This window comes from Ambystoma mexicanum, chromosome 14 (assembly GCF_040938575.1).
Source record: "Ambystoma mexicanum isolate Mex_15411 chromosome 14, UKY_AmexF1_1, whole genome shotgun sequence".
NCBI classification, from domain to species: Eukaryota; Metazoa; Chordata; class Amphibia; order Caudata; family Ambystomatidae; genus Ambystoma; species Ambystoma mexicanum.
Genome location: NC_090940.1, coordinates 143,639,552 through 143,662,313, shown reverse-complemented (window position 1 = coordinate 143,662,313; position 22,762 = coordinate 143,639,552). Strand labels below are relative to the sequence as shown.

The window sequence follows — 22,762 nt, the reverse complement described above, 5'->3', positions numbered from 1 at the left end:
TCGATGTGAAGTGAGCATGCCACCCACCACCTACACAACTGAAAGAATCCCCTGTGCCTCCTATGACGGAATCTATCGATGTGAAGTGAGCATGCCACCCGTCACCTACACAACCGAAAGAACCCCCTGTGCATCCTATGATGGAATCTAAAGATGTGAAGTGAGCATGCCACCCATCACCTACAGAACCGAAAGAACCCCCTATGCCTCCTATGACGGAATCTATAGATGTGAAGTGAGCATGCCACCCACCACCTACACAACCATGCAATCCACCACCTACACAGCCGAAAGAACCCCCTATGCCTCCTATGATGGAATATATCGATGTGAAGTGAGCATGCCACCCACCACCTACACAACTGAAAGAATCCCCTGTGCCTCCATGACGGAATCTATCAATGTGAAGTGAGCATGCAACCCACCGCCTACATAACTGAAAGAACCCCCTATGCCTCCTATAATGGAATCTATAGTTGTGAAGTGAGCATGCCACCCACCACCTACACAACCGAAATAACCCCCTATGCCTCCTGTGATGGAATCTATAGATGTGAAGTGAGCATGCCACCCGTCACCTACACAACCGAAAGAACTCCCTATGCCTCCTATGATGGAATCTATAGATGTGAAGTGACCATGCCACCCATCACCTATACAACCGAAAGAATCCCCTGTTCCTCCTATGACGGAATCTATCGATGTGAAGTGAGCATGCCACCCGTCACCTACACAACCAAAAGAACCCCCTGTTCATCCTATGACGGAATCTATAGATGTGAAGTGAGCATGCCACCCGTCACCTACACAACCGAAAGAATCCCCTGTGCCTCCTATGACGGAATCTATCGATGTGAAGTGAGCATGCCACCCGTCACCTACACAACTGAAAGAACCCCCTATGCCTCCTATGACGGAATCTATAGATTTGAAGTGAGCATGCCACCCACCACCTACACAACTGAAAGAACCCCCTATGCCTCCTGTGATGGAATCTATAGATGTGAAGTGAGCATGTAACCCACCATCTACACAACCAATTTAACCCCCTTTGCCTCCTATGATGGAATCTATAGATGTGAAGTGAGCATGCCACCCATCACCTACACAACCGAAAGAACCTCCTGTGATGGAATCTATAGATGTGAAGTGAGCATGTCACCCATCACCTATACAACCGAAAGAACCCCCTATGCCTCCTGTGATGGAATCTATAGATGTGAAGTGAGCATGCAACCTGTCACCTACACATCTGAAAGAACCCCCTATGCCTCCTATGATGGAATCTATAGATGTGAAGTGACCATTGCACCCATCACCTACACAACCGAAAGAACCTCCTGTGATGGAATCTATAGATGTGAAGTGAGCATGCCACCCATCACCTACACAACCAAAAGAACCCCCTATGCCTCCTATGATACAATCTATACATGTGAAGTGAGCATGCCAGCCACCACCTACACAACTCAAAGAACCCCCATGCTTCCTATGATGCAATCTATAGATGTGAAGTGAGCATGCAACCCACCACCTACACAACCGAAGGAACCCCCTATGCCTCATATGATGGAATCTATAGATGTGAAGTGAGCATGCCACCCACCACCTACACAACCAAAAGAACCCCCTGTGCCTCTTGTGATGGAATTTATAGATGTGAAGTGAGCATGCCACCCGCACCACCTACACAACCGAAAGAACCCCCTATGCCTCCTATGATGGAATCTATAAATGTGAAGTGAGCATGCCACCCATCACCTACACAACTGAAAGAACCTCCTGTGATGGAATCTATAGATGTGAAGTGAGCATGCCACCCATCACCTACACAACCGAAAGAACCCCCTATGCCTCCTGTGATGGAATCTATAGATGTGAAGTCAGCATGCAACCCACCACCTACACAACCGAAATAACCACCTGTACTTCCTAGAATGGAATCTATAGATGTGAAGTGAGCATGCCACTCGTCGCCTACACAACCGAAAGAACCCCCTGTGCTTACTATGATGGAATCTATAGATGTGAAGTGAGCATGCCACCCATCACCTACGAAACCTAAAGAACCCCCTATGCCTCTAGTGATGGAATCTATAGAGGTGAAGTGAGCATGCCACCCTTCACCTACACAACCAAAAGAACCTCCTGTGATGGAATCTATAGATTTGAAGTGAGCATGCCACCTACACAACAAAAAGTACCCCCATGCCTCCTATGATGGAATCTATAGATGTGAAGTGAGCATGCCACCCTTCACCTACACAACCAAAAGAACCACCTATGCCTCCTATGATGGAATCTATAGATGTGAAGTGAGCATGCCACCCACCACCTACACAACTGAAAGAACCCCCCATGCCTCCTATGAATCAATCTATAGATGTGAAGTGAGCATGCAACCCACCACCTACACAACCGAAGGAACCCCCTATGCCTCGTATGATGGAATCTATAGATGTGAAGTCAGCATGCAACCCACCACCTACACAACCGAAATAACCACCTGTACTTCCTAGAATGGAATCTATAGATGTGAAGTGAGCATGCCACTCGTCGCCTACACAACCGAAAGAACCCCCTGTGCTTACTATGATGGAATCTATAGATGTGAAGTGAGCATGCCACCCATCACCTACGAAACCTAAAGAACCCCCTATGCCTCTAGTGATGGAATCTATAGAGGTGAAGTGAGCATGCCACCCTTCACCTACACAACCAAAAGAACCTCCTGTGATGGAATCTATAGATTTGAAGTGAGCATGCCACCTACACAACAAAAAGCACCCCCATGCCTCCTATGATGGAATCTATAGATGTGAAGTGAGCATGCCACCCTTCACCTACACAACCAAAAGAACCACCTATGCCTCCTATGATGGAATCTATAGATGTGAAGTGAGCATGCCACCCACCACCTACACAACTGAAAGAACCCCCCATGCCTCCTATGATGCAATCTATAGATGTGAAGTGAGCATGCAACCCACCACCTACACAACCGAAGGAACCCCCTATGCCTCATATGATGGAATCTATAGATGTGAAGTGAGCATGCCACCCACCACCTACACAACCAAAAGAACCCTCTGTGCCTCTTGTGATGGAATCTATAGATGTGAAGTGAGCATGCCACCCGTCACCTATACAACCGAAAGAATCCCCTGTTCCTCCTATGACGGAATCTATCGATGTGAAGTGAGCATGCCACCCGTCACCTACACAACCAAAAGAACCCCCTGTTCATCCTATGACGGAATCTATAGATGTGAAGTGAGCATGCCACCCGTCACCTACACAACCGAAAGAATCCCCTGTGCCTCCTATGACGGAATCTATCGATGTGAAGTGAGCATGCCACCCGTCACCTACACAACTGAAAGAACCCCCTAGGCCTCCTATGACGGAATCTATAGATTTGAAGTGAGCATGCCACCCACCACCTACACAACTGAAAGAACCCCCTATGCCTCCTGTGATGGAATCTATAGATGTGAAGTGAGCATGCAACCCACCATCTACACAACCAATTTAACCCCCTGTGCCTCCTATGATGGAATCTATAGATGTGAAGTGAGCATGCCACCCATCACCTACACAACCGAAAGAACCTCCTGTGATGGAATCTATAGATGTGAAGTGAGCATGCCACCCATCACCTACACAACCGAAAGAACCCCCTATGCCTCCTGTGATGGAATCTATAGATGTGAAGTGAGCATGCAACCTGTCACCTACACATCTGAAAGAACCCCCTATGCCTCCTATGATGGAATCTATAGATGTGAAGTGACCATTGCACCCATCACCTACACAACCGAAAGAACCTCCTGTGATGGAATCTATAGATGTGAAGTGAGCATGCCACCCATCACCTACACAACCAAAAGAACCCCCTATGCCTCCTATGATGCAATCTATACATGTGAAGTGAGCATGCCACCCACCACCTACACAACTGAAAGAACCCCCATGCCTCCTATGATGCAATCTATAGATGTGAAGTGAGCATGCAACCCACCACCTACACAACCGAGGGAACCCCCTATGCCTCATATGATGGAATCTATAGATGTGAAGTGAGCATGCCACCCACCACCTACACAACCAAAAGAACCCCCTGTGCCTCTTGTGATGGAATTTATAGATGTGAAGTGAGCATGCCACCCGCACAACCTACACAACCGAAAGAACCCCCTATGCCTCCTATGATGGAATCTATAGATGTGAAGTGAGCATGCCACCCATCAACTACACAACCGAAAGAACCTCCTGTGATGGAATCTATAGATGTGAAGTGAGCATGCCACCCATCACCTACACAACCAAAAGAATCCCCTGTGCCTCCTATGACGGAATCTATAGATGTGAAGTGAGCATGCAACCCACCACCTACACAACTGAAAGAACCCCCTATGCCTCGATGATGGAATCTATCGATGTGAAGTGAGCATGCCACCCACCACCTACACAACTGAAAGAATCCCCTGTGCCTCCTATGACGGAATCTATCGATGTGAAGTGAGCATGCCACCCGTCACCTACATAACCGAAAGAACCCCCTGTGCATCCTATGATGGAATCTAAAGATGTGAAGTGAGCATGCCACCCGTCACCTACAGAACCGAAAGAACCCCCTATGCCTCCTATGACGGAATCTATAGATGTGAAGTGAGCATGCCACCCACCACCTACACAACCATGCAATCCACCACCTACACAGCCGAAAGAACCCCCTATGCCTCCTATGATGGAATCTATCGATGTGAAGTGAGCATGCCACCCACCACCTACACAACTGAAAGAATCCCCTGTGCCTCCATGACGGAATCTATCAATGTGAAGTGAGCATGCAACCCACCGCCTACACAACTGAAAGAACCCCCTATGCCTCCTATAATGGAATCTATAGATGTGAAGTGAGCATGCCACCCACCACCTACACAACCGAAAGAACCCCCTATGCCTCCTGTGATGGAATCTATAGATGTGAAGTGAGCATGCCACCCGTCACCTACACAACCGAAAGAACCCCCTATGCCTCCTATGATGGAATCTATAGATGTGAAGTGACCATGCCACCCATCACCTATACAACCGAAAGAACCTCCTGTGATGGAATCTATAGTTCTGAAGTGAGCATGCCACCCACCATCTACACAACCGAAAGAACCCCCTGTGCCTCCTATGATGGAATCTATAGATGTGAAGTGAGCATGCCACCCGTCACCTATACAACCGAAAGAATCCCCTGTTCCTCCTATGACGGAATCTATCGATGTGAAGTGAGCATGCCACCCGTCACCTACACAACCAAAAGAACCCCCTGTTCATCCTATGACGGAATCTATAGATGTGAAGTGAGCATGCCACCCGTCACCTACACAACCGAAAGAATCCCCTGTGCCTCCTATGACGGAATCTATCGATGTGAAGTGAGCATGCCACCCGTCACCTACACAACTGAAAGAACCCCCTATGCCTCCTATGACGGAATCTATAGATTTGAAGTGAGCATGCCACCCACCACCTACACAACTGAAAGAATCCCCTATGCCTCCTGTGATGGAATCTATAGATGTGAAGTGAGCATGCAACCCACCATCTACACAACCAATTTAACCCCCTGTGCCTCCTATGATGGAATCTATAGATGTGAAGTGAGCATGCAACCCACCACCTACACAACCGACAGAACCCCTGTGCATCGTATGATGGAATCTATAGATGTGAAGTGAGCATGCCACCCGTCACCTACAGAACCGAAAGAACCCCCTATGCCTCCTATGACGGAATCTATAGATGTGAAGCGAGCAGGCCACCCACCACCTACACAACCAAAAGAACCCCCTATGCCTCCTCTGACGGAATCTATAGATGTGAAGTGAGCATGCAACTGTTACGTCTCCCGTTGCTCGCCCCATTAAGAATCACACAACCACAAGCCCCACACCACACCTAACAAGAAGAGCAGTCCCTGCACATAGAAAGAACCAGCAGTTTGCCTGGCGTAGGAGGACACCAGCCTGTAGCCCCGGAGTCTACCGTCCTTTGTTTCGCTGGCAGTTACCATGGAGGCGCGCTCACGGCTGGTCACGCCCACGGAGACTCCCACGGCAACGAACATCCAGCGTTCCGTGACCACGTGATCACGTCACGTCTCACACGTCCGTGAGACACATCACGTGGTTGCTTAATCAGTTTAAAAGCATCCTGGCAACGTGGGTACAGCGCTTCACTGCTGATCTCTTGAGGATTGTGTAGCGCCTTGGTTTACCTGTTTCTGATCACGGATTTTGCGACCTCGGACTGTTCTTTGGATTTGTCTTGCCTGCCCCTCGGATTTCTGTTATTTGGATTCCACCTTGTTTTCCCTGGCACCTTGACCTTGGAACACTCTTGGACTGCTTTTGGATTATCCTCTCTGAATCTAGAATCTTGGAACTTGGTTTTTGAACTTCCTGCCTTACTGGTCCATCTACATCAGACCCAGGTGTGTCCCACCTTCGAGCCGTGCAGAACGCTTCTTTCACCACCAACAATCTGTGGCTTTTACCACATTTAGGACACCACTTGCAACACTCCTGGGTAAGCCTTGTTAATACTGATTGTTACCCGCTAACCGTATCAATTGCACGGCTCCTGTTTAACCATTAACTATTGCCTTGCAGCGGTCAGGGGTCCTTCCGGCGTTCCTGCTACCTGATTGACAGCTCAACACACCTGTGGCCTCAAAGATTCCACAGACAGTGTATCCTTTCTGTCTGTGCGGTACTTGGGGACGGAGGTTCAATAATCTGCACGACCATCAAGATCAGAACAGCAACCCACCACCTACACAACCGAAATAACCCCATGTGTCTCCTATGATGGAATCTATAGATGTGAAGTGAGCATGCCACCCACCACCTACACAACCGAAAGAACCCCCTATGCCTCCTATGGCGGAATCTATCGATGTGACATGAGCATGCAACCCACCGCCTACACAACTGAAAGAACCCCCTATGCCTCCTATGATGGAATCTATAGATGTGAAGTGAGCATGCAACCCGTCACCTACACAACCAAAAGAACCCCCTATGCCTCCTATGATGGAATCTATAGAGGTGAAGTGAGCATGCCACCCATCACCTACACAACCGAAAGAACCTCCTGTGATGGAATCTATAGATGTGAAGTGAGCATGCCACCCAGCACCTACACAACCAAAAGAACCCCTTATGTCTCCTATGATGGAATCTATAGATGTGAAGTGAGCATGCCACCCACCACCTACACAACCGAAAGAACCCCCTATGCCTCCTATGATGGAATCTATAGATGTGAAGTGAGCATGCCACCCGTCACCTACACAACCGAAAGAATCCCCTGTGCCTCCTATGACAGAATCTTTTGATGTGAAGTGAGAATGCCACCCGTCACCTACACAACTGAAAGAACCCCTATGCCTCCTATGACGGAATCTATAGATTTGAAGTGAGCATGCCACCCACCACCTACACAACCGAAAGAACCCCCTATGCCTCCTGTGATGGAATCTATAGATGTGAAGTGAGCATGCAACCCACCACCTACACAACCGAAATAACCCCCTGTGCCTCCTACGATGGAATCTATAGATGTGAAGTGAGCATGCAACCCACCACCTACACAACTGAAAGAACCCCTGTGCATCGTATGATGGAATCTAGAGATGTGAAGTGAGCATGCAACCCACCACCTACACAACCGAAAAAAAACCTATGCCTCCTATGATGGAATCTATAGATGTGAAGTGAGCATGCCACCCGTCACCTATACAACTGAAAGAATCCTCTGTTCCTCCTATGACGGAATCTATCGATGTGAAGTGAGCATGCCACCCGTCACCTACACAACCAAAAGAACCCCCTGTGCATCCTACGACGGAATCTATAGATGTGAAGTGAGCATGCCACCCATCACCTACACAACCGAAAGAATCCCCTGTGCCTCCTATGACGGAATCTATAGATTTGAAGTGAGCATGATACCCCCCACCTACACAACCGAAAGAACCCCCTATGCCTCCTGTGATGGAATCTATAGATGTGAAGTGAGCATGCAACCCACCACCTACACAACCGAAAAAAAACCTATGCCTCCTATGATGGAATCTATAGATGTGAAGTGAGCATGCCACCCGTCACCTATACAACTGAAAGAATCCTCTGTTCCTCCTATGACGGAATCTATCGATGTGAAGTGAGCATGCCACCCGTCACCTACACAACCAAAAGAACCCCCTGTGCATCCTACGACGGAATCTATAGATGTGAAGTGAGCATGCCACCCATCACCTACACAACCGAAAGAATCCCCTGTGCCTCCTATGACGGAATCTATAGATTTGAAGTGAGCATGATACCCACCACCTACACAACCGAAAGAACCCCCTATGCCTCCTGTGATGGAATCTATAGATGTGAAGTGAGCATGCAACCCACCACCTACACAACCGAAATAACCCCGTGTGCCTCCTATGATGGAATCTATAGATGTGAAGTGAGCATGCAACCCACCACCTACACAACCGAAAGAACCCCTGTGCATCGTATGATGGAATCTATAGATGTGAAGTGAGCATGCCACCTGTCACCTACAGAACCGAAATAACCCCCTATGCCTCCTGTGACGGAATCTATAGAAGTGAAGTGAGCATGTCACCCACCACCTACACAACCGAAAGAACCCCCTATGCCTCCTATGACGGAATCTATCGATGTGACGTGAGCATGCAACCCACCGCGTACACAACCGAAAGAACCCCCTATGCCTCCTATGATGGAATCTATAGATTTGAAGTGAGCATGCCTTCCACCACCCACACAACCGAAAGAACCCCCTATGCCTCCTGTGATGGAATCGTTAGTTGTGAAGTGAGCATGCAACCCGTCACCTACACAACCAAAAGAACCCCCTATGCCTCCTATGATGGAATCTATAGAGGTGAAGTGAGCATGCCACCCATCACATACACAACCGAAAGAACCTCCTGTTTTGGAATCTATAGATGTGAAGTGAGCATGCCACCCACCACCTACACAACCGAAAGAACCCCCTATGCCTCCTATGATGGAATCTATAGATGTGAAGTGAGCATGCCACCCACCACCTACACAACCGAAAGAACCCCCTATGCCTGCTACGATGGAATCTATAGATGTGAAGTGAGCATGCCACCCACCACCTACACAACCGAAAGAACCCCCTATGCCTCCTGTGATGGAATCGTTCGATGTGAAGTGAGCATGCAACCCACCACCCACACAACCGAAAGAACCCCCTATGCCTCCTATGATGGAATCTATAGCAGTGATGTGAGCATGCCACCCATCATCTACACAACCGAAAGAACCTCCTGTGATGGAACTATAGATGTGAAGTGAGATTGCCACCCATCACCTATACAACCGAAAGAATCCCCTGTGCCTCCTATGACAGAATCTATCGATGTGAAGTGAGCATGCCACCTGTCATCTACACAACCGAAAGAACCCCCTGTGCATCCTATGATGGAATCTATAGATGTGAAGTGAGCATGCCACCCGTCACCTACACAACTGAAATAACCCCATGTGTCTCCTATGATGGAATCTATAGATGTGAAGTGAGCATGCCACCCACCACCTACACAACCGAAAGAACCCCCTATGCCTCCTATGATGGAACTATAGATGTGAAGTGAGCATGCCAACCGTCACATATACAACCGAAAGAATCCCCTGTGCCTCCTATGATGGAATCTATCGATGTGAAGTGAGCATGCCAACCGTCACCTATACAACCGAAAGAATCCCCTGTGCCTCCTATGATGGAATCTATCGATGTGAAGTGAGCATGCCACCCGTCACCTACACAACCGAAAGATCCCCCTGTGCATCCTATGATGCAATCTATAGATGTGAAGTGAGCATGCCACCCGTCACCTACACAACTGAAAGAATCCCCTGTGCCTCCTATGACGGAATCTATTGATGTCAAGTGAGCATGCCACCCGTCACCTACACAACTGAAAGAACCCCCTATGCCTCCTATGACGGAATCTATAGATTTGAAGTGAGCATGCCACCCACCACCTACACAACCGAAAGAACCCCCTAAGCCTCCTGTGATGGAATCTATAGATGTGAAGTCAGCATGCAACCCACCACCTACACAACCAAAATAACCCCCTGTGCCTCATATGATGAAATCTATAGATGTGAAGTGAGCATGCAACCCACCACCTACACAACCGAAAGAACCCCTGTGCATTGTATAATGGAATCTACAGATGTGAAGTGAGCATGCCACCCGTCACCTACAGAACCGAAAGAAGCCCCTATGCCTCCTATGACGGAATCTATAGATGTGAAGTGAGCATGCCACCCGCCACCTACACAACCGAAAGAACATCCTGTGATGGAATCTGTAGATGTGAAGTGAGCATGCCACCCACCACCTACACAACCGAAAGAATCCCCTATGCCTCCTATGATGGAATCTATAGATGTGAAGTGAGCATGCCACCCACCACCTACACAACCGAAAGAACCCCCTATGCCTCCTATGATGGAACTATAGATGTGAAGTGAGCATGCCACCCATCACCTATACAACCGAAATAACCACATGTGTCTCCTATGATGGAATCTATAGATGTGAAGTGAGCATGCGACCACCACCTACACAACCAAAAGAACCCCCTATGCCTCCTGTGACGGAATCTATAGATGTGAAGTGAGCATGCAACCCACCACCTACACAACCGAAATAACCCCATGTGTCTCCTATGATGGAATCTATAGATGTGAAGTGAGCATGCGACCACCACCTACACAACCGAAAGAACCCCCTATGCCTCTTATGATGGAATCTATAGATGTGAAGTGAGCATGCCACTCACCACCCACACAACCGAAAGAACCCCCTATGCCTCCTGTGATGGCATCTATAGATGTGAAGTGAGCATGCAACCCATCACCTACACAACCAAAAGAACCCCCTATGCCTCCTATGATGGAATCTATAGAGGTGAAGTGAGCATGCCACCCATCACCTACGCAACCAAAAGAACCTCCTGTGATGGAATCTATAGATGTGAAGTGAGCATGCCACCCACCACCTACACAACCGAAAGAACCCCCTATGCCTCCTATGATGGAATCTATAGATGTGAAGTGAGCATGCCTCCCACCACCTACACAACCGAAAGAACCCCCTATGCTTCCTATGATGGAACTATAGATGTGAAGTGAGCATGCCACCTGTCACCTATACAACCGAAAGAATCCCCTGTGCCTCCTATGACGGAATCTATCGATTTGACGTGAGCATGCCACCCATCACCTACACAACCGAAAGAACCCCCTATGCCTCCTGTGTTGGAACCTATAGATGTGAAGTGAGCATGCAACTCACCACTTACACAACTGAAAGAACCCCCTATGCCTCCTGTGTTGGAACCTATAGATGTGAAGTGAGCATGCAACTCACCACCTACACAACTGAAATAACCCCCTGTGCCTCCTATGATGGAATTTATAGATGTGAAGTGAGCATGGAACCCACTGCCTACACAACCGAAAGAACCCCCTATGCCTCCTATGATGGAATCTATAGATGTGAAGTGAGCATGCCACCCGTCACCTATACAACCGAAAGAATCCCCTGTGCCTCCTATGACGGAATCTATCGATGTGAAGTGAGCATGCCACCCGTCACCTACACAACCGAAAGAACCCCCTGTGCATCCTATGATGGAATCTATGGATGTGAAGTGACCATGCCACCCATCACCTACACAACCGAAAGAATCCCCTGTGCCTCATATGACGGAATCTATCAATGTGAAGTGAGCATGCCACCCGTCACCTACACAACCGAAAGAACCCCCTATGCCTCCTGTGTTGGAACCTATAGATGTGAAGTGAGCATGCAACCCACCACCTACACAACCGAAATAACCCCCTGTGCCTCCTATGATGGAATCTATAGATGTGAAGTGAGCATGCACCCCATCACCTACACAACCAAAAGAACCCCCTGTGCCTCCTATGATGGAATCTATAGATGTGAAGTGAGCATGCAACCCACCACCTACACAACCGAAAGAACTTCCTATGCCTCGTATGATGGAATCTATAGATGTGAAGTGAGCATGCCACCCGTCGCCTACACAACCGAAAGAACCCCCTATGCCTCCTATGACGGAATCTGTAGATGTGAAGTGAGCATGCCACCCATCACCTACACAACCGAAAGAACCCCCTATGCCTCCTATGACGGAATCTATCGATGTGAAGTGAACATGCAACCCACTGCCTATACAACTGAAAGAACCCCCTATGCTTCCTATGATGGAATCTATCGATGTGAAGTGAGCATGCAACCCGTCGCCTACACAACCGAAAGAACCCCTGTGCCCCCTATGATGCAATCTATCGATGTGAAGTGAGCATGCAACCCGTCGCCTACACAACCGAAAGAACCCCCTGTGCCTCCTATGATGGAATCTATAGATGTGAAGTGAGCATGCCACTCGTCGCCTACACAACAGAAAGAACCCCTGTGCCTCCTATGATGGAATCTATAGATGTGAAGTGAGCATGCCACCCATCACCTACACAACCGAAAGAACCCACTATGCCTCCTATGTTGGAACCTATAGATGTGAAGTGAGCATGCCACCCGTCGCCTACACAACCGAAAGAACCCCCTGTGCCTCCTATGACGGAATCTGTAGATGTGAAGTGAGCATGCCACCCACCACCTACACAACTGAAAGAACCCCCCATGCCTCCTATGATGGAATCTATATATATGAAGTGAGCATGCCACTCATCACCTACACAACCAAAAGAACCCCCTATGCCTCCTATGATACAATCTATAGATGTGAAGTGAGCATGCACCCCACCACCTACACAACCAAAATAACCCCCATGCCTCCTATGATGCAATCTATAGATGTGAAGTGAGCATGCAACCCACCACCTACACAACCGAAAGAACCCCCTATGCCTCTTGTGATGGAATCTATAGATGTGAAGTGAGCATGCAACCCATCAGCTACACAACCGAAAGAACCCCTATGCATACAAAGAACCCCCTATGCCTCCTAGTTTGATGTGTTACTTCACTATGCGGCTAGTCGTTTTGCTCATTGTTGCTGAATAAATAAATATTCCTTAAATATCACAATTTGCATCACATTTTATCAACAACAAAAAAAACCCGGGTACTATTCAAATAGTGTCACAAAAGGGAAGAATTGCCATTTGCAATTGTGGGCCACTTTTTCATTGGTGCCCGAGACGATTGTATGCCTAAGTCCAACCCTGCCTATGTCTTACGTTGGTGCGTGTGTTCAGAAGAATCAAATTGCAATTTTGCAGTGAGCCACTGCGGTGTGTTATAAACGCGCAAAGCAGTGTCTCCAAGTTCTGGAAAATGCGCACGCCCACAAAGTCTGAAGCTATGCGTCTGTTCGCACATCAGTGCCCTCAGAACTGAAAAATCCCCACAGTATATGATATGATATGGCATTGAATTTGTAATGTACCTATAGACAAGTGTTTCAAGGCGCGATGAGGCAAAGAAGGGGGAACAGAGGGAGGATCGAGACAGCGATCTTACTAGGCCAAGTGACATTGAGATCGCACAAGTGCAGGGGAGGGGAGGGGAAAAGCGCCACGGGAAAGGGGAGGGGGCAGTGCTGTACATGGGATCAAAACAATAACGCGAAGTGTGGCCAGCAGGTGGCAGGTGCAAGGGTAAGTGCAGGCAGCAGGTGTCCAAAGTGCAGGTAAGGGTTACAGATACAGACCCCAACTCCAAGGATTGCCGGGAGGCAGTGCTGGTGTATAACTGAGCGTACAGGGACCTGGACCTGAAATCAGAGGGTAACCAGATGACCAGTGCAGTATCAGACAGGAAATCAGCAGGGTAGAGGAAGAAAGAAGGCAGAAGCAAAGGGGAAGGTCTTGAGGTGCTTTCAGAACCAGAGATGGTTCTCCTCAAGTTTCAGAGAGGCAGGGAGGCTTTTCCAGAGGAAGGCCCCAGCCGAAGAAAGAATCTCTAACAAATACCCCCTCTGGGAGTTTAATCCATGTCCTTCTGTCCCCTTTGGACTAGGTATCGAGGTATTTCTCTTTCTCTTAAAACAAATCCCATTACTGTATATATTTACACTTACAAAACAATCCCTCCCCTTTATTTGCCACTTTCGATGCTCTACTTACATCCGTTGCTCAGCTCAAGTCTCTCGGTATCGAATCTTCCCCAATCGACCAGTTCTCCTTCAATCCGCTAGGCACCCGTGGGGACCGGACAGGATTTTCTTCAAAGGGGCACCTGCCGACCGGCTTGTTTTCACACATGTGTTTTTCCTCTGCTCTCCACAGGAACCTCTGCGATCTTCTTGCTAATTGTGGAATACGTCACAAAAACCGAGAGTCTGGATCTGGGCCCGGAAGGGAAACTGGACCCAAATCATCCACACAGCTAACAAAATGTGCAGTAGCACCTGGAGCGTTCAAAGTGCCAGATGGAATTACCAATAAACGATCTCAGAGCCAAATAACCAGACAGACTTAAAGAATATGGCAAAATACTACTTTATCATCAGCTCAAGAAAGTAGAGAAACCTGGTGAACAAACAGATTGCAGCTCATCCACTCTCAAAAAAATGTCCATTACACAAAAGCTTTATACCTCAATATACATCCGCTATTAAGTGATCCTACGTGGCAAATAGAAAGAAACCTATCAGAAGGAGGGATCGGTTAGGTGAACATAAATACCTATACTTCATTTAGGTGTTAGTAACACAATTGGCTGCCCCATGTCTGGTAGGCACGCATTGAACTACCTCTAACTACGTATAATGCAGATTAATAGCAGAATAACAGCAGCGGATTGGCTTCTGCAACAAGGTATGGTACATAGCTATATAGGCCCTCATGATTGGTTGGCATTCTCTCCCAACCTTGGACATTCGGCTCGTTAGCAGCATGTAAGCAAACCGAAACCCAGGTGTGGGGAACGCCATCTGACCACTGTCCACTTGGACAATTAGCCTGCCATCTCTCATCAGTTAGGCCCTAAGCCAAGGCTTCTTCTTTGTAGTTGACCTTGCTGACTGTTCTTTTCCTTGGGGCTTTTAAGGGAGTGAAGGTACATCCAGACAAAGATTAATGAATAGGCCTTGTTTTCCAGTCGTGCACCATGTGTGAGGAGACCACGATTTTCTCCATTCTGACTTTTTATTTAGTGCTATTTGATTCAGTTATACTGGATGCTATTACTCCTCTTGGCCGCTGGAGACTTAGTTGCTTTGCCTTGAATATTCTTTCTGCATCTTTATTGTTCAATACTTGGCACTTGGAAAAGTTCACTCCTTTACTTAATTTAAGAGAAATATGTTGTGCGTATGTAGTTTATCCTCTTCGACTCCGATTGTGCCTTGCAATTACTTCTTGATGTGGCATCCCAAGCCAAACCGATATTCTTTGTTCTTTCCACAAAGCTGTTTTCCAGCACCTTTCAGCCTCTGCAGCCTTAGTCTCTCTCCTTTTCATCATGGCCACTTTACCCATTTTATATTTTCTACTGCAGCAAGGTTCAATATGTCTCATCTACCTTGCGTTCTGCATATGTACATCCACTGCATCTCTTCTCACTCATCCTCTCAGTGTACATGATTTCTTCATTTTTGGATGTTCAGTTACTTTGTTACTTCAGTCACACATTTAAGTATTTGCATATTGTTTCAGTGTGTCCTCTGGTCTCTTCTTTTTGACATCACTTTACTCTTGTCGGATTTCACTTTTAGCTCTTCTATGTTCAATGGTGTCTGCAGACTTCCTTTTACCATGTCCTTGCAAGGGCACATTCGATATGGTTGTCTGAGCACATAACGTCTTTCATATCTTCGATGCGGTATTGGGACTATACCAGGTGTCATGCGCAGTGCCTATTTGTTCTTCCAATGTGACAGAGTTAAGGGGGTGGGCACTAGAGATTACGTATACATCTGCCTCTGTACAACTTCGCCACAGTGTGTGTAGGTGGGTGCTGCAGTGTTCAGTACTGGGCGGTCTTCCCCGGCCTATAGGGTCCCACGCCCATCTCGTGGCTTCCCCCATAGGACTTCACCACAGCTTTTGTGGGTGGGTGTTGCAGTGTTCAGTGCATCTTAGCTGATTATAGCCCTTTCTAGAAAGGCTTCATTCCTTATCAGAGACTCTTGGGCTTCAGGAAATACTAGGAAGCCCAGAATGGATTTGAAATAGGCCTCTAACCCCATTCTCTCGTCCACCATTGGAGTTGCTAATAATGGACCTATGTGATCACTGCACTTGATTTACGGCACATCCCAAAATGTCGCAATTTCGTTTTACCTCATTTCACTGCATATGTATGCGGGGGAGGAACCCATGCAGACCCCTCCCACCATGCCACATTTATTATAAACTTAACCCATCCACCCAATTCAATATGTGGGGAAATGTGGCTTTAAAATTGTGCCATTTTCGGATGCGCAGTAATGGGGTGCACAGTAATGGAGTGATACCCTAATAATATACCTGCTTACTAGAGAAATGATACTTCATTAATTCCATCTGCTGATAATTGATAATTGAAATGGTGGGGAATGTGATGGCTAGAGTACGCCTATATGGCACTCCATCTGTTCATCCATTATCGTAATGATGAGCAGTTTGGGTGGTTTAAATGGTCCCTGCTAGCAGCTTGGCCTGGTATCTTTTCTCACGCCGAAATTAACCATGCGTATCACTAGATAGGATTTTGAAGATGAGTCATATGTCACATTAGATAGAATTGTGTAGATTAACCACCTAGAAGAACTTGGAGAGCAGCCAATGTACTAACCACCCTGCTCCTGCTCCCCCCTACACACCACTCAAATACTATACACGCCCACTTGACCAGACAACTTATACACTAACACACACCCAACATTAAGTAACACTCGCATACAACAAACGACCCCAGACACTGGACCTTACCCATACGGATACAACAAGCCAGTGCGCACAACCACAACCTTAAATACCAGCCTGTCTACACATAAAACACACAGACACCCCTGCAACATAACAAACATTCACATAGAAAACAACTCAGGAATTGGGCCTTACCAATATGGATACAACAAGCCAGTGCACGCAATCAACCATTGGCAAGCCAACACACACAGACACCAGTTTCTCCTGGTTCTGGCCCTATCCTATCACTCTACCCTCACTATCTAACTCCCTTCTCTTTCTTGCAGAGCCATGCGAGCGCCTGGAGACCGCCCCTCTGTGGTAGTGGTGCGCAGTATAAATCAACATAACATAACATGCCTTAAGGTGATGGAACTGGAGACCTTGGATTGTGTGTTTGTGAGCCGTAAGAGGACACATCCATGTATCTAGGGTGGCAAAGACTGTGACTACCTTCATAAAGGATTTGTTTTTTTCTGCATAACCCCAAGATATATCCAATATGTATTTGAAGGCTCATGAGAGCAGAATTTCAGCCGTCAAGAACACATCCGAACCCACGCGCCTAAATTCACGACGTCATCCGCATATTCCAGTTTATTTATCCCCTTGGGTGGTATATTTTTTTTTTTTTACTGTTTTTCATTTTAAGGAAGTACAATAAAAACATATTCATGACAGTCATGTAATACTTATCCACTACTAATTTTTGCTGCATCAACTCATGTAAATAATATACTAACCGTAACGACCTTCCATTACCTTATCGACAATAAATCAGTACAATACGTTAGTACAACACAAAAGCAGAGATATCAAAGCTAGACAATACATACACAACAGACACCAACAAACAAAAAGACAATACTCCTTATTATTCCCCTATCCCTCACATCTTGTCAACCCTTCATTATAAAGATACTTGCCTCAACTATACAATTCTTCAAATGGTCCCCCAATTTCAGAATATTTGCCTTCCTGCTCCTGTGTTTTTTAGCATAACTCTCTCATAACTAGCCAGGATTCACAAATCTGACAACCAGCCCTCTACATCTGGCTTTTTCCTCGATTTCCAAACCCTTAGAATTTGCTTAGCAGCCACCATCAATACTCTGTTAATCCACCCACTATGTTCTCTAGCTATCATGCACCTCCCAGAGTTTGAAAGCAACATTTTTGAGAATGATGACCTAGGTAATTCTACTCCCAATATTGTGTCCAACCTGTTCAGAACCTCACTCCAGAATCCCACCACTCTTGGACAGTTAGTGTGCCACCTTTTTTACTGCAACCCCAACATGAATCATCATTAGTCATGCCTAAATTGGCAAATCAGAAGCAGAAAGACTAAATCTATTGTTTGATTCCATTGTGGAGACTCGTTCTGCTAATGTTTTCTTGCCTTGTTTTCTGTGACGTCAGAAAAGGCCCTGATAAAGAAAGTGGTCTGGGCTCTGTGAATTTCCTTATATAAACTAGGGACGTTGCTGGCGGAGCAAAAAGAGTTCAGAGTTTGTTTTCCCTACGCTAAGATTGCATTCTATTAAGAAGATGTTAACAAGTTGTACTAGTGAGTCTAGTGAGTCGCATCAACAAATTATTGCAAGTGAAACTATCCAGTATTCTTGGTTTATTGCAATCCACTTTTTAAAAAACTTTCATTATTGATTGATTCACGTCTCAAGGCATTTCAGCAACCCAATCTCAGAGTGAGACACAACAGCAACCACATAGCATATGTAGATCATTATGCAATCCACTCTTAAGAAAATACAGGCTGTATTAATTTGTTGAGGCGAGCGCGACTCACTAGTACAACTTGTTATTATCTGTATTTCATGGGGTCAAGAGTAGAACCTCACAATACTAGCTATGCTGCACGCCGGACACTACAATTTTAGGACTGGTGCACACTGAAAGTCAGGCATACTCAATACGATGTGTTTTTAACAAAACTGGAATTTATTTCCCCAACCCAGGACCTTTGGAAAATCATCTTTTGTGAACTTCTGGTGTTTTTTCGACTGTTTATGGTGCATTTGTCCTGTTATGTTATGGAGTAATTGTAAAGAGCAGAACTTATTTATTCTTTCAATGGCTTTTTAGCGGTAGAGGCATATCCGTACGCCAGATTTTGTTTTCCCAGTGGTGGGTTGCCATCAGCGACGCTTTCCCAGAGTGGCTCGATAGTGGTTGTGCTCCAACACTGGCATCCTGGGGTATGACGGGATGAGGTCTGACTGAGGGGTGGTCAGGGTCTGGCTTTGAGCTTTTGCGCTATGTTTGGGTGTTATGTGGTTGTATTGAAACAATGGACGGTGGAAGTGTGGTTTTAAGTCGTAGTGACAATGTTGTGTGGAGCATAGATCACGGTTGTGTTGTAGAGATTCTGATTTCTCTGCTGGAGGTTGTGTGGTTTGTGCGGCTGATGCATGCTCGGTTAGGTGGTTGTAAAGTAGCGCAGGTTGCTTGCGGTAGTGTAATAAAATTAATAAACCCATTCTCTAAGAAACCAAAATCCGAAATTCACCAGGCCAAAGCTTTTCATGAACAAGCACTTTTTTTCTGGCCATATCTTGCTATTACAGAACTGAAAAATGTTGTAGTATCATAGTCCTTTTTTGAAAAATATTCTTTTCAAAAACCGTTTTTGTCATCGCCAGTTTTCTAAATTTGTAATCATATAGTCTGACAGAAGATCTTTTTGACGTCTTTAGTCGCGTCACTCTATTCACTGAGTGTACAGCATTTGTGTACAGCGGATATTTCTTTGTGTTTAGTTTTGTTACTCAGATTTTTAAATGCTCTGGGGTTTATCAAATTATATATTTTTTTATTTTTTATGATGAATTGTTCAATTTAGGGAGAGTCTTAATCTGGTTACTGTTTTTTCTTTTCTCCTTATCTTTGTGTCCTTTTTGGTTCTTCATTCCCTAAAATGTTTTATGTATTTTAATTGACAAGAAATAATTGTATATGTATTCTCTGTATTTGTGAAAAGTTTTTGACTATAACACAATAAAAAAAGTCACTATTTCTTCTGACACAAGATGATTTCTGTATCTATTATGTCTTTAAAATGTGTTTTCACTTTAAGTTGCGGTAATGTCACCATGTGCCCAGAAAAAGCCCATTTGGCGTGAAGCATGCAGCATGGTGCATTCAAGACTTTTCTATCCACAGTGATATCACTGTGCAGGAACTGGAGCCTTCGCGAGGGATGAGTCCTGGTGTTGCTAAGATAGCATGGACCTGTATTGCCAGCCTGTAATCTGCCTGTGGGCGATACTCGGTTGTCCTGACATTAGAGGGTGATTGCGTTGGTTGCCTATATTGGGTTTGTTGCAGCAGTTGATGGTTGCTTCTGTGGGTTGGTTGGTGGTAGTGCAGTTGATGAATGTCAGTGTGGGTTTATTAGTGTTGTGCACGCTTGGAGGTTGGCTGTTTTGGCTGGTGGCAAGCGTTCTGTGTCACCTTGCAGCCTCTTCAAGGCCCTTGACCACTTGCAGAAAAATTGCACATTTTGGATTTGGTAAATGCATGCAAAATTGCTGTGAATTGGATGATCTGTAAAGAAGCTAACCTGAATTGGTGATTTCAAGATGCAGGAACAATGCTCCATTCGCTTTTAATCTTTGGAACAGCATCATTGGCGTATAAATCAATAGCCTAACCACTTGAACGCACTGAAATTGCTGCCTCCTAGCAAATCATATTGACCAAGAGGTAGGATTATGAACCGTTTCCTGAGAAGTAAAAATCGTAGCAATTTTTCAGTAGGTGAACCTGCAGAAGGATCATAAATGGCAGAGCAGGTGTAGGGAAATGTGCAGGTGCAACCTTGGTTGCTAAAACAATATGGGAAAATACAATTTATAGGACAGCAACCCTCTTTCTCGGTGCTCCGAATCAGTATCGGCAGAATTTGTCACTTTATAAAATGTAAGAAATAAAAAAAAAAAGTGAACATAAAATTGATCTGCAAATCCAATAAAATTTAAAATGTATCAAATCTGTTACAGCGAGAAACTAATCGCCTTTTCTCTTTCTGTCCACAGTTCAGGCGCGCCATACTTTGATGCTGTAAGGAATTGGGGGTTCTGGATGCTGGGATGCCGACCCACTTGCAGCCAATTGTCCAATCTGCACGAGGAAATAAAAACAGCTCTGAACAACATTCAAATCAAACTTTGCAGAAAAGAGTTCCATGACTAGGTTCTCCGCTGTGTTTAATGGCCGAATAAAACAAGTAAAAACATCTCACTTCGATAGTTCTCTGCATAATGACATTTACGTGCATCCAACAGCCACAAAGAGGGTTCTTTTCCAGGTTTCTACACTGTTAAGAAAGGTGCTAACACTCTGCAGCATTTGCAGATTTTTTCCAGGTTGGGAAAGGGCCCGGGATAAAATTACAGTATCACTGGAATTAGTGCACAGTATTACTCAGGTTTTACCTCTTTTTAGCACCTGCTCAAAGAAGGCAGATTCTGTTGGAATCGATTGTAAATTTCTTCCCCATTAGTAGATAAAAAGAGCACAGACTTTTTCACTATTATGAAGCACAAGAACCTTTTAGTTGAAGATAACCTCTTTAATTAAGTTGGTAAAAAACAACTGCAGAGCAACCTCCCTCTTACAGCTCCAGGTCCTAACTGCCCACACCTTACATTACGATTCTTTGCTTGTATTCTTAAACTGAACGACATTCTGTATAGGAACAATAAACACATGGGGCCTGATTCATGGAACGTTTTCCTATGGGATTGCCCGATTATAAAACACTTCCATGAATCAGGCCCACAGTGTTCCTGTCAAGCAGGATATCTATAAACTGCATCTTAAGGATAACTATATAACACATCTCCTTCCCTCTTCAACGTTTACACATGAACTATTAAAAATGTGTACAAGAGACTATCGGGGTCATCACGAGTTTGGCGGTAACCCTTAAATGCGGCGGTATTCCCGCCGCATTTAAGTGTCTGCCAAATCACGGCCTTGGCAGGATTTACCCCCAGCTTTGAGCTGGGGGTAAATCTGCTGCAAATTCGCCAATTTCTGGTGTAATTACTGCACGGCAATACCGCCGACGGTAGTCACACCGAAAAATTCCCCATTGGGCTCAATGGGGAATTCCCGAATGGCCCATTGGGAAATGGGGAATTCCCGTTCCCCCAAACCCGTGATCCGGCGCTAATAGCACTGGGGGGGGGGGGGGGTTTGTCAGTAACGCTATTAGCCCTGGCGGTATCCCAACTCGTGATGAGGCCCAAATGTGTTAACAGTAAGTGACTGTGGCTGGCATAAAAGCATATGCAATATATGATATATGAACAATTTTTTACTCACCTCCTGTGTGAACATACATGCATTAATTCTTTCAATTTAGCCACTCTTTGTTCAGACCTCACCTCCTGCCACCCTCGCAGCACATACTCTTCCTCAACTATCTTCTCATCAGGGAATATAGACTCGCATTTCCTTCCTTCCCTTGGTTAAGTTATCTTTATTCTATCTCCTTGATAAACATTTTCACTTTTACAATCAATCATCTCAATTTAGACATTTCTCCACTCTTATTGATCCGGTCCCTGATACATTCAACATCTGACACTTATCATTCTAAACAAATTTAGCCAGGCTGGCGACAACATTGTATTTGGTCTACGACCTCTAAGCACTTCAAAAGGAGATACACCAGTTGTACCATGGGGAGTTTCTCTGTACTGAAACACTCAGCACAT

At 45.9% G+C, this 22,762-nt stretch overlaps 1 long non-coding RNA gene across 1 annotated transcript in view; it reads left to right on the top strand.

Moving 5' to 3' along the window:
- LOC138527260 (uncharacterized) overlaps positions 1 to 21,273 on the top strand; it is a 28,812-nt gene extending 7,539 nt beyond the window's left edge. Inside the window, exon 2 of the long non-coding RNA XR_011283838.1 lies at positions 21,074 to 21,273. This is a non-coding gene — a long non-coding RNA (uncharacterized lncRNA). The remainder of the gene's footprint in view (positions 1 to 21,073) is intronic.
- Positions 21,274 to 22,762: the final 1,489 nt, after the last annotated feature.